Below are 12,199 nucleotides of genomic sequence, written 5' to 3' on the forward strand. Positions count from 1 at the left end.
CGTCTGAGAAAGTAATAGGATTACTTAGCTTAGGTGATTCTTGGAAGACCAAGTTGACTACATCTTCAGGAGTGGAGTTATGTGCTACATTTAGCTTGGCCAAAGCTTGCAGTAAAGCTTGGCGATGTGGGAATGAGCTTGCTACTTAGTTGCCGACCGAAAGATCGCCTTTGTTTTCTGTAATTGCTTGAGCAAATGATCAGTGGGGTCATCTTCGTTGTCATTTGGTGTGATGACGTTGGTTGGACCGTTTTGAGTAGTGCTTTGATATGGGCGGCCCGAACGAGTTAGGTGATCCACATCTTGGTCTTCACCATTTTGGACTATTTCCTTGACTAAAGAGTTTTCAATGGGATATTCGTCCTCATCATCATCGGCCCAAACCCCATTGACTGCAGCTAGCTCCCTCATTCTCGTGATATCACCTTCTAGTCGTATGATTTAATCGACTAGTTTATCAACCACGGTGATTATTTCTTGCATAGTGGCATTTTGAGAGAAGATAAATGGTACACGTTCTTTGGGTATTGCGTTGGGATTGCGTAAGGTTGTTACCATGTTTTCTAGTTCCCAAACTTGTCTATCTACACTCCTTGCCCATGTGATGAAGTCGGAAATGGTAGGGGAGATAGTAGAGTAGAGCCCTTCATTCTCGATTGCATGAATTTCATTTTCGGTGGGAGAAATGAGGTGTGAGCAATCTAAGGTAGATTCATCACTTGTGATCACTAGAACTCCAAGAGGATTCTGAGTGTTGTTGGGTTTACCTCCCGGTGGTATTGGGAGTTGACCATCTTCAATCATGTCTTGAAGCACGTTTTTCAACTTGTAGCATTTTTCTGTGTCGTGCCCCTTGCCCCTATGGTATTCACAGTACGAATTTTCATCCCAAAACTTGGACTTCCTCTCGGGTTCGGGAGTAGGTCCAATGGGTTGGAGTTTACCTTGCTTCATTAGCCTTTTTAGAGCGTTGGAGTAAGTGTCCCCAAGGTTTGTGAATTTCCTTGGTGGGGTAGTTTTCTTGGATGGCTCGAGAAGGTTAACTTCATCGGTCTTGCTAGTAGAGCCGTATGAACGACTTGTAGACCCTTGATATCTTCGGCCTACCGTTTTGGACAAGAGTCCTTTACGGATGTCGTCTTCGATCCTTGTTCCTAGTACGGTCAAGTCTTTGAAGGTTTTGATGTTTTGGTATCTCAAATGGTTGGCATATATGGGCTTGAGATTATCCACAAACTTCTCCACAAGAGTAGCCTCATCCGGGCGTTCAACTAGTTGAGTGCTAGTCTTCCTCCACCTACTTAGGAAGTCGGTGAATCCTTCTTTGTCATTTTGGGTAAGAACCTCTAGAGTACGCATGTTGACTTGGATCTCGGCATTATCCGCATATTGTTTAGAGAACTCGATTGCGGCGTCTTCCCAAGTGGCGACCTTCTTGTGATCTAAAGTGTAGAACCATTGCTTCGGGATGGTGTCAAGAGATGAAGGAAAGATCCTTAAGAACATCTCGGGTTTGATGCCTTTGATAGACATGTAATCCTTGAAGGCACGGATGTGGTTTAACGGGTTCTCGTATCCCTTGAACTTAGGGATATCCGTCATGTTAAAGTTAGTTGGCAATTTGGAATTGACGGCTTCATATTTGCGATTGTTCTCCCTATAAATGTCATCCCCCTTAAGGTACATCAATTGCTCCTCTAGGTATTGGAGTCTTTTCTCAGCTGCAGTCGTCCCCATGAGAGGATTCTCATCCCTAGATTCATCATCGGAGTTACGTAGTACTTCACTTTCAAGAGGAGGCAACCTTCCCTCTACGGCATAGATACGGCCTTCGATGAGCTCAAGGCGGTCATAGGTTTGTTCTTGAGTAGATTGCATTTGGGCTAGCGCGGCTAGGATTCGATCATTACTATTCTGGAGTTGGTTGAAGTTTGCTTCATCACTTGATCCGGGCATCTTGGAACTGGATAAGAGATTGGCGACGAATCAAAACACGATCGACCATTCTATCACACTTGCTAAAAGAGGAAAAGTTTTGACTCGTGAAGTGGGTGTGTGCCACTTGTGTTGAGTGAGTTTTGAAGAAAGACAAGGTCTTTGAAAATGTGTTTCCTAGTCAACTGTAGTGTAGTTTTAGGAGTGGACTCGAAGTGAGGTTTTGAAATGGGCTTGTGGCCCGAATTTTGACGCGACAAACGGATAGAGTTTTGACCGGGTTTTGCGCTAATTAAGAGCCTATTTCGAAATTCTTGTTTGAAAAGGGGTTTTGATCTTTTGAAAAATCGTCATGGTTTTGTTTAGAAGTGGTGATCACGTAAGGTATACATATTTATACAAGCATTATAACGGGATGCTGAGTGCATTTAAAAGGGATTTGGTTTAAAAGGTGGGTTGCCATACCGAACCATCAAACCCGAAGTCTGTGGAGAGGCTCGTGCTAAACAAGAGTAAGGCCGATTCCTAGTCCATTTCCTCAAGTAGTGAAGGCCCTTGATACAAAGAAGAGTAAGCATCATGGTATGGATGATGTCAATCGCTATCCATCCTTAGGCCCAAATAAGAATTAGGACCGTTTAGACGGGACGATTGGTCGAATGGGTTGGGTTGGGCCTAGGAAGGCCGAATAAAACGGTCTAGGAAGACCGAGCTATGAAAACCGACAATTGTCTTGTACAAACTATTCCCTAACCTTGTTCAAGTTTCACCCTTTTGGCTACACGTAAGTGTATTTTGTATGGAGTCGCCACCAATTTTTATGGGAAATTGGAATCGTTCGAATACCTCGTGTCATGTCAAGACACAAAGTAGAGACATGAACACTAAGCAATCGTTACCCTTAGCATTCTACGTCTAGAATGACTCTCGTGGATGCCAATGAACACGGGTGTTCACAGATATTTGGAGTAAGGGGTGAGGGTACGTATTAGGAAGCTCTTTTGATCGAACACCTAATCCCGCCCGCCTCGATAGCGGCCTCTACTAATGATTAGGGAAGTTATTCGTACTTGATATATCGTCGGCTATATGCATGCAATGCAACATCCAAGTTTTAATCCTAGCATGTGAGAATTAGACTAAGTCGGTTGACACGTAATTAGCATACAATTGGGTCGAAGTAGGATTTAATGCTCATTTACATGTGAAAACACACAAACAATAAAAGAAATACAATAATTATAAATTACAATAATGAAAATTACAATAATTACATTGGAATAGGCGATTTATGTCAAAAATACCTTTAAAACGGATAATTTGAGGAAAAGGAATAAAATAATAAAATAAACTAACGAACAGAAATTAGCGTGATATTACGGATAATAGTCAGATAATACGTAAGCTAATTAAACTATGTCAAGGCGGAAACGGAGTTCAGGGACAGAACTCAGCCAGGAACAGGCGCAGCAGAGCTGCGTCCTTTGGAATAGGCGCAACAGACGCTGCGTCTGTTCCTTGGCTCAGTTCTGGCTATGAAGCTGTACTTGCAAGCCGTTAATGTCAATTGGTGATTTTAATGATCGATTGATGATATTTACTCGGATGGAAGTGATTAGCATGTTATTTAACATACGAATGGGTCATGAAAACAGTAAAATATGAACGAGACGGATGCAAACGGATTATTACATGATGGAATAATGATAGAAGTGAAAAATATTAATGAGTCCTACGAATTAAATCAATTAACTACGTTAGATATGATGGATTAACGTCAACAACAGATGAAAACTATATCAAAGACGAATTCCAGAAACCCAATATGAACAAATTGAATCTCTACAATCCGGAATTGAATTTAATGACGAAAACCCGCAAATATTGGATTATAAGGGATCTAAGTCGGATTTGTGATGATTAAAACATATTTAATGATGATGATTAATGATATACGTATGAATTATATACTATGATGAAGAATCAACGAAATAAGCAAAAGAAAACAAGAATCAAATAACAAACGAATGTACAGAGGACGGAGGAAGAAGAAAAGAAGCAGGAACTGCGGCAGCCTCACGAAGAGGCGCAGCAGGTACTGCGCTCCTTCGAATAGGCGCAGCAGTTGCTGCGTCTTTTCTCGACGTCTGTCTACTGGAAATCCGTAAAAAAGAGTTTTAAAGCACGGTTTTAGAAATCGGTTTTAATGGTGTTTTCGACATAAACCTTACATTGATGATACAATAATTAAAATACAATAAAAAAAGAGAGATTTACACCCTCAGACTTACATGTTGACGAAACGAGAAGAACTAAGATATCGATTAGTGATGCTCGACGCGAATGCAAAGAAAGTGCCCTCGTAAGAGGAAAACGATTAATTAATTAAGTTGATTATTGTGTAGTTGGTCAAATTGGTCGGTCATGCAAACGGGGAGGCTGGTACTTAGAAGGATCCGAGCTTACGTGGTCGAAATTTCAAGCACGTAGACGCCAAAAAGTAAGAACAAAGTCTAGAATGCAAAGGGAGAAGAGAAGGGCGGACACTCGCGTGAGAAATATGAGGAGCGAAGGCTCCTATTTATACTAATCACGTGAAGGAATTAGGGTTTCGGAGACTCTTTGGAAGTGAATCTCGGAAAGATGTGAAAAAGATACGAGAAACATGCAGAAAAGGGCCTGGGAAGAGGCGCAGCAGCCACTGCGTCTCTTGAAAGAGGCGCAGCACCTGCTGCGTTTATTCCCAAGTGGTTTCCTCCTGCAGAAGAAAGATTTCCGTGTTTGAGTTATGGTAGGACGGAAATAATTCGATTTCCTTAATATCTTATATGAATATTACGGAAATTTACTTACTAAAAGATAAAATTTGTGAAATATGGAATTGAAATATCCGGAACATTCCAGAACATTCTGACTCGGGTTTTAACGGTTATCAGAAAATGGAGACGGTTTTAGGCCCGGACTCCGAATGTACTCTAATTACTGTCAAAATGACCGTATCGGGACGTAGATGACAACTAAGAGGTAGACATTAATATTTGAGCAATCATTTGACGATAATCTTACGAACTGTCACAAATCGTTCCGCGTACCAAACATGCGGCCCAATCATCACCGGGTGGTTTGCGGGAGGTGCAGAAATGAGGTATCTACAGTCATCCTAATTTTAATGCCGCCTAACCTACAGATCCCCTACATCCTAGCACGAATAATTTAGCTACTCATGAGTGTTACAAAAATAACAACAAGATTAATGAAATAAACTACTGAATTCATGCTTGAAATAATTGAACAAACAAATAACATAAAACGATAATTTTGGCCTCGGGAAACTAACTAGCAATTTCTATACTACGAATGAAAACAATAAAACTGAATAACGGGACAGAAGAATACCGTATAGAGGAATTGTAAGGGAAAGATTAGAACCGAATGCAAAACAGAAACTTTATTGATGAAAGAATAAAAATCTTAAGAACCCTAATTAATGATAAACTAAAATTGGATGAACGCTGAATGAAACTGAATGCGTAAAGCTTAATGTCAGGTTACGTTATATAGGAATCTAACGTAACAACTTATTCCTAAACCTAAAATACATTGGGCTTTCTTATTCTCGATCTTTTATTCACGCGAATTAACGGCTTGGTCGATCGACCACTGGGACCGGTCGATCGACTGAGGTATGCTGAACAGGAGTTCCTGTAAGTCGGGCTCTGGTCGATCGACCATAGGGACCAGTCGATCGACTAGAGTAGCTGATAATCCGCTTTTAATTCTTCATAAAGTTGTCTTTTAGGCCTCAAAATGCGCACCAAGCTCATTCCTTGAGTAAATACTTCACGTCAAATGCAATGCTAGGTACTCGGGGACGGATTTAGCTTGATTTCCGCTGGATTCTTCACATTTCTGCAATAATGTACAAAAACACGAAAGTTGACGGAAATAGGGAGAATAATAGCATAAACTACATAATTGAGCTCTGAAATGCGTGTAAAATAAGGTGTAAAACATCATATAAATGACACGCATCAAATTTCCCCAAACCAAACCCTTGCTTGTCCCCAAGCAAGAACTAGACTCGATTCTAAAACCTAATGAAACGAGTTCAATCTCAGAGCGAAATGCAAACCGTATAGCCTAAACCAATTTAATGCAACAACTATCAATCAATTAGTAATGTGAATCATGCAAACGAGTTAGGGAGTCGTTAAAAACTGCTGAACCGTCAACTATAGAGACTTATCATATTGGACTCTCACGGGTCGCTCAAAACACTCAAATAAGCACAAGGTGAATAATGTATAAGATAGAAAGAATTCATTTTGTAATGACTCTCAACTAACTACGACCCATAAGAATATGCCTGCAATCTAATATGAAAATGATCTCTACAACCGTACATATGCATTCCAACCAAACGAATGACCATGACACATGCCGAGGTAAATATGGATATGTGAGGTAATGGGTAACAAGAGGCAAAGTTAATTATGGGAGTGTGGAGGTACAGGTGATCAAGCTAGTACCTAACAAAACCATATGACAACATCCAACTTCTTGCTCAAAATCAACAATAAAACCCGGTGCTAATTAGAAGCATAAATCTCGCAATCTCCATAATAATTAATCATTCAACTCCTAATAAGATATAAATGCAACATGGGAGCAAAAATCGCCATTTAATAAGGACTTTAAATCATGTGAATTGATTTTCTTTTCTCTTCTCGGGCTACAGTCGATCGACCGATGAGACCAGTCGATCGACCGCCCTCTACAGTACAGCACGCATCTTTTTTTTTCTTTCTTTTTCGAACCATGTTTTTTCTCTTTTTTTTTTTTTTTCTTTTCTCATTCCTTTTTCATCTTCCCGATCATCATCTCAAAATGTGCAAATGCCACCAAAAACGTAGTAACAATCCCAAGAACATAAACTACTAGCTTGACAAAGGCAGGCTAAAAGTAGGATGTAGTTAACGGGACAAAAAGGCTATTTTTGGCAGTGTGGAGCTTATGGGCAAAATGAATAAAGGAAACCTCTTCCACATGTGTCAACAAACCACAAACCGAATGCATAAAGGTATTAAGCAGATTAAGTTCATAATTATGCACATTTATGTAACATGTCTCATATGGAGTAACTACTCACATTCCTAAATAAACTGGTCATGAATGTCACCAGTTATAAGGCTCTAAAACTCAGAAAATGATGTAGTTTGCCAAAATTCTAAGTCAAGTCTCAAGTCTAGCAAGATAAATTAACGAAAACTCGTAGACTATGCAAATGATTCTACTAATAACATGTCAATTAAGCACGGCTTAGGCAGAAACAACTGAAAATGCAATATCATCATTGAAATACTACCGTTCCGACTCGACCTATATGCTAAAATAAACGTGCAATTTTTGAAATTTTTGAATTTATTCAATTTTGTTTTTGAATTTTCTGTATATATATAGAGGAATTGAAACGACAATGCAAGACAAAATGTAAACGTGAATGCAAGCAAATGAAATGCAACGCAAAACCCCTCCCCAAACCAAATCGCACATTGTCCCCATTGTGCAAAATCATGTAATGGAATAAACAAAGGAAATGGGATTTTACGGTAAAACTAAACAAAACATGAAGTAAGAACTCGGAAACTCACAAGACTTTAAGAGCAGCAAAAGGAAACCTCCCCAAACCAGCGTGAGATAGGAGGTTTCAGTAGCCAGCAGTGCTACCAATAAGTACCTGAAAAAGACAACCAATACCACGCGTAATTTCGAGAAAGCAAAAATTGGGACGGTAAAATTATGTGCGAAAATGAGAAAATGGAAGAAAACAGAAATTAAGCGGAGAATAAAGTGGAGAAAAGACTCCCTCAATTCCGCAAATCGACCAAACACAGCAGGGGAACGATCGAAAATAGGTACAGCAGCACGGGGCGGTCAATCGACCACATCACCCAGTCGATCGACCAGGGTGAACAGGAACAGAAGCTCCTAGAAATCGCAGCTCAGTCGATCGACCATACTGGCCAGTCGATCGACTGTAATACCTGCTGTAAGTTCTGAATTCTTCGAATTAGCTCAATAAATTGAGCTATCAAGGTCTACAAACCTGAAAATACACATAATAACGCGCCCAAAATTGCGCAAAACGCAAAGCAATAGTCTAAAGTGTATAAAATCCTAAGCAAACTTAAAAGAGCGAAGTTTCGCGCACACAAAAACAATAAAAAGAAAGTCCAACAAAAAGCAATAAAAGAATGTTTTTGAAAAATCATTTGATTAACTAATAGTTGATCAAGAACGGCCACGGGATGGCCCATTTGGTCGGCTTCTGGCTACAAGAAGTAGCCTCTACAGTGCTCATCTCCTCAGCTGCACTCTTCTCAACTCCAACATCCGCAGAACTCAACGGATCAACAGCTTCAACATCTTCCCAAGCAATGACCTCTTCTGGCTCATCAAAGTCCAAGTCGGACTCCCTCACTTTGACTGGCTCATCTTCAAGCTCCTCATCAGTGCCATAGCTAAGACATCCTAAGCCGCCTCTTGAAACGACTGGCTCCCTCACAGCTGGAGCAACATACGGCTCTTCCTTCCCCAAACCAGCTCCTGCAAAATCCAAAACAGAAGAATCTTCCTCCAAGTTGCTCCCAATCTGGGGCGGAGGTGTTATAGCAGAAACAGGCGTAGAAACAGGCATATTAGGAAGCACAAAATAAGATTTCTTTTCAGAAACCGTATTACAAGTTATCGGCCACATGGGGTCTTTCTTCTTAGCAGTCTGGGCAAAGACAATAGAATGTCTCCCTACTTTGAAGGTCAAAGTCCCTGAACCAACATCTATAACTGCACCAACAATGTGCAGAAATGGTCTACCCAATATGATAGGAATGTGGGCATCCTCGGGCATATCTAGTACGACAAAGTCAACAGGGAAAAAGAACTTTCCTATTTGCACAGAAATGTCCTCTAAGACTCTTATAGGCTGGACCGCAGATCGGTCAGCCATCTGTACTGTCATGTTGGTAACTACAAACCTAGTCAATTTCAGCTTTCTAGCAAGACTCAAGGGCATGACACTAATACTGGCTCCTAGGTCACATAAGGCCTTCTCAATAGAAAAGGTGCCAATACTACATGGAACGGAAAACCTACCTGGGTCTTCTAGCTTATGGGGTGCAGTGTGGGTCAAATAAGAGCATGACTCCTCAGTTAGTGCGACAGTATGCACAGTTTCAAGTGACTTCTTTTTAGATAAAAGTTGCTTCATAAATTTCATGTAAGCAGGCACTTGATTAACTAACTCAAGGAAAGGAACTTGTACGTTTAAGCTACGAATAACATTTTCAAACTTATTAAACGACACTTGTTCCTTCGTCGGCACCAATCTCTCTGGATAAGGGGCTGTAAGAAGAAACTTAGCCCTCTCCTCTAAATCTCTCATGCCGGCATCGGTGGACTTAGGCTGAAAGTCCACAACTTTCTCCTTGTTGTAGCTTGACCCTTCTTCAAACCGTCTCAAATGTGAACCATTAATCGACATAGGGTCGTACTTCGGAACAAGAACTGACCTATCAGCATTTGGGTCTTGCCTCAATATTTTCGGAGCATTCGTACCCCGAAACAAGTGGTCCCTCAAGTTATTAGGCATCGGAGGACGAAAAGGTTCACCATCAGCAGCGTTGTCAGTCGATCGACCATGTTGGTCAGTCGATCGACCCGACCTCTGAGACCGAAGCTACTGTTTCTCGCGGATGTCGATCGATCGGGGTATATCGATCGATCGATCGATGTACCTGGTAATCGTCTTTTTCTTTCCACTATTTGTTCCAGCCGTCTTCTTACTCGGTTCCGCCTCATCTTTTTCAGCAATGTCCTCGACCATAGCGGGCCCATCATGAGTAGACCCACTCCTCAAATTAATAGCATTTAGGGTCTCCTTTTGGTCAGTTTGCGTCGGTAAATGTCCCGGAGCTCGAGTTGTATTCTTGCTTGCCAATTGAGCGATTTGGCTCTCTAACATTTTCATCCCGGCCTCTCTAGCTTGAGACTCTTTTAGCAACAGATTCTTCAATTCGGCAAATTCAAAACCTTGGGATTGCTGCTGCTACTGAGGGACATACGGAGGCTTTTGGAACTGTTGTTGCTTATGAGGGGGCACATAATTCTGTTGCTGATGCTGCTACTGTGGAGGTGGAGTTGGATTTAGGACATTTTGGCTACTCCACCTCAAGTTCGGATGGGTATTCGGCTCAAAATAAGTGTTTGTCTGCCTATAATGTTGAAAGGCAGCACAAGACTCAAAGGGGTTAGGACAGTTGTCTGAAACATGTCCCTCAGCTCCACATCTTTTACAGACGAAAGGACCGTCGGACACATCATTCACATGATAGATCCCTCCTTTTGAAGCTCCTCCCAACTCGTACTTATCAAATCTCGCCGTAAGAGCTTCTAATGCAGCTATAGAAGAAAATTCAGCAGCTCTCCTTTGATTTCCCCTGCAATTTCCATACTCGGCTTTATGGGTGGCCAAGTCATCAATGATTTTCCACCTCTTAGTTTCCCCCATATTCTTCTGGAATCTGCCGCTAGCCGCCGCATCCAGGATAGCCCTCTTATCGTCATAAAGCCCGTTATAAGATTGCATAAGCTCCATTTCTCGAACCCATGATGCGGAATAGTTCGCACTAGTTTCTTGAAACGCACCCACGCCTCATGAAAACTCTCATCAGGACCCTGTTTAAAGCTCGTGATCTGAGCTCTAATGGCATTAGTCTTCGAGGCACAGAAATACTTTTTATAGAATGCTAAGGCCAGAGAATTCCAGTCAGTGATCCCATTAGCAGCTCGATCCAGGTCTCTGTACCACTCCCTTGCAGCATCACGGAGTGAGAATATAAACATAGTCTCCTTTACCTGGTCCTGGGTCACACCGGTCGGTGGGGGTATAGAGCAGCAATAGTCAATAAATATCTCCATATGCTTGGTTGCATCTTCATTTGCAGCTCCCCCGAATTGGTTTCTCTCAACCAAGTTGATATAAGAAGGCTTCGGTTCGAATTTTTTATCTGCTCCCGGTAATTCGAATCCCTTATATAGATTCGCAGCTGTCGACTCAGAGTGACTTGCTATACTCGCTTCTTCAGCCATCTCTAAAAAATCTAGAGAAGTGACGGTCTCAGCTGATGAAGTGGAAATAGGAGATGAATGTGGATCCTCCTCAAACAGCTCATTCTCGTAGTAACTAGACAGAGTACTCAGCTCTTCCTCTGTTGGCAATATCCTAGATGATCGTCTCAACTCGCGCAAAGTCTTCTCAATCTCAGGATTAAACGGTAGTAATTCACCACCCTGTGACCTGCGCATAAGAAGAAACTACAAAAAGAATATGAGAATAGTTTAAGGAACGAATGTCCCTTAAACTAAGAAACAGACTAAAATAAAACAGCTAAAAATTAGAACAATTGCCTCCCCGGCAACGGCGCCAAAATTTGATGCCCGTCGTTGTGTGCACCAAAGATAATATTTATAATACCTATTAAAACTAACAGAAGCTAGTGGTAACAGGGTCGAACCACAGAGAGGCAAATATAATTATTAGTTGTTTAATTTCAGTCCAAGGTAACCATGATGTGGGGATTTGATTTGATTTGATCTATAACTAAGGGCAGTAAATGAAATATAAACTAAAAAGACAGATAAAAAAAAATATAAAAAGGGTGCTAAGATGGTCAGTTCACTGTAGTTTCGGCGGCAGCATACTAGTTAGGTCTGAAATAAATCACGCGAGACGGGAAAATAAGAAGTCCTCTCGGTCCAGTCTTAACAAGTAGCATCTTTCGATCTCGCTACAGGTCCCTAATATCACTAGTATTGACTCTCGTCCTGAAAAGTGACTAAAAGCCTAAACTTTACATATCTTTCGATCTTAGCATAGTTTAGTCATTCTAATTGGTAGTCTAACGACCTTCCCTATCTTTCGATCTAATGGGTCAGTCATTTCCTAAGCATTCAACTAGTCGCGTGCACTCGATTCATCAAATATAGAATTTAAATCAATTAAAATGAAGCAAAACCTCACGTGGCCAGTCGATCGACCAGGGTGTGCGGTCGATCGACCGTGGCGCGATTTCAGGTCATCCTAATTTTAATGCCGCCTAACCTACAGATCCTTTACATCCTAGCACGAATAATTTAGCTACTCATGACTGTTACGAAAATAACAACAAGATTAATGAAATAAACTACTGAATTCATGCTTGAAATA

General features: G+C 41.1%; 1 non-coding gene across 1 annotated transcript; it reads left to right on the forward strand.

Annotated features, from left to right (window-relative positions):
- The first annotated feature begins 10,594 nt into the window (after positions 1-10,594).
- On the forward strand, positions 10,595-10,701 carry LOC141603554 (small nucleolar RNA R71). Its single transcript, XR_012525421.1, has one exon. It is a non-coding gene; the product is annotated as a small nucleolar RNA R71 (small nucleolar RNA).
- The last annotated feature ends 1,498 nt before the right edge of the window (positions 10,702-12,199 follow it).

The sequence above is a fragment of the Silene latifolia genome, chromosome 9 (assembly GCF_048544455.1).
Source record: "Silene latifolia isolate original U9 population chromosome 9, ASM4854445v1, whole genome shotgun sequence".
NCBI lineage: Eukaryota > Viridiplantae > Streptophyta > Magnoliopsida > Caryophyllales > Caryophyllaceae > Silene > Silene latifolia.